Genomic DNA, 1,848 nt, shown 5'->3' with positions numbered 1-1,848 from the left:
CATATAAGACCTTGTTAGTCATATTAAGGATTTTGATCTTGATTAGGATGGGGGTAGGGGCATTGGAGAGCTTTATACAAGAAATGAGATAATCAGATCTGCATTTTGAAAAGAATGAAAGGAAGATGTAATACTCTGGCTACTATGCAGGATATGCATCAGAGAGGGGTCAGAGTGGATATGGGGAGACCTATTCGTGCATTCCAGCAGTTCAGGTGAGGGATGATGGTACCTTGGACTAAAGGAGTGGCAGTAGTTAAGACAAGTGGATGGATTCAAGAAACAAAAACTAGACAAAATGGTTGGATTAAATATGGAGGAAGAAGGGGGCATAAAGAATGACTCTTAGTTTTCTGACTTGCAGAGCTGAGTGGAAGGTGGTATCATATTCTGAGATTGTGAACCCAAGGGAGTTATGAGGGTAAACAAAGGTTATGAGGGATATCATGAGTTTGGTTTTAGAGGATCTTAATTTGAATGTCTTTGAAATAGCCAAGTGAATATAACACGATTAGAGTTAGATATGTGGATTTGGGGCTATGATTTGTTAAGATATCTACATATAGGTGATAACTGAAGACAAAGGTATGACTAAAAAAGCTTGGAGAGTATAGAGTGAGAAGAAAAGAGAAGAGTGTTTAGGACAAACTTTTGAGTAACAGCCAAAATCCAATGACTGAATAGAGACCATTCTACATAGGTCAGATAAGTAGGAGGAAAATTGAGTAATGTTCACAGAAGCCAAGGAATGAGAACTATTAGAAGAGAAGATGTGGTCAACAAGGTCAAACTGAATGCAGAAGCCAAGGAAGATAGAGACTTAAAAATACCTATTGGATTTTGCAGTACTGACTGTCTTAGTGACAGCTTTCTCTCTGAAGTAATGGAAACAAAGGCTGAATTAAAGTTGTTTGAGGATTAGGTGCTCAGAAAATAAACAGTGACTACATTCAACCTTTTCAACAAGCTTGACTGTGTTGGGGAGGAAGGGGCATAAAAATCTTTAAAAAAAATTTTTTTCATCGAGCCTTATATTTATGAGATGTATTCTTGTCATAGGTGTGACCTAATTGATTTTGAATGCTGTATAGTGTTTCATTATGAATAAACTATGTATCTGTTCCCCTGATATTAGATATTGTTTCCAATATTTGATTTATTACAAATAACGAAAGCCATGATTTGAATTTAAAAATTTTACCTGTGCTTATTTCTGATGTGGAATTTTTCCAAGTAAATTCTAAACTGGTAACTATATGAATTGTAACACCAGATGAGTAGTGGGATGACATCAAGGACATCATACACGAAGAAAGCAAAAGGTCATTAAAAAGATGGGAAAGAAAGAAAAGACCAAAATGGATCTCAGAAGAGACTCTGGAAACTTGCTCTTGAACGTAGACTAGCTAAAGCAAATGGAAGAAATGATGAAGTAAAAGAACTGGAACAGAAGATTTCAAAGGGTGGCTTGAGAAGACAAAGTATTATAATGAAATCTGCAAAGACCTGGAGTCAGAAAACCCAAACAGAAGAACATGCTCAGCATTTCTCAAGCTGAAAGAACTGGAGAAAAAACCCAAGCCTCGAGTTGCAATTTTGAAAGATTCTATGGGCAAAATATTGAACGACTCAAGAAGCATCAAAGGAAGATGGAAGGAATACACAGAGTCACTGTACCAAAAAGAATTGGTTGCCATTTAACCATTTTAGGAGGTAGCATATGATCAAGAACCGATGGTACTGAAGGAAGAAGTCCAAACTGCACTGAAGACATTGGTGAAAAACACGTCTCCAGGAGTGGACAGAATACCAGTTGAGATGTTTCAACAAATGGATGCAGCGCTGGAG

Source organism: Trichechus manatus, unplaced genomic scaffold (genome assembly GCF_000243295.1).
Source record: "Trichechus manatus latirostris isolate Lorelei unplaced genomic scaffold, TriManLat1.0 scaffold00063, whole genome shotgun sequence".
Lineage (NCBI taxonomy): Eukaryota > Metazoa > Chordata > Mammalia > Sirenia > Trichechidae > Trichechus > Trichechus manatus.
Note: the sequence above shows the minus strand (reverse complement) of the source record.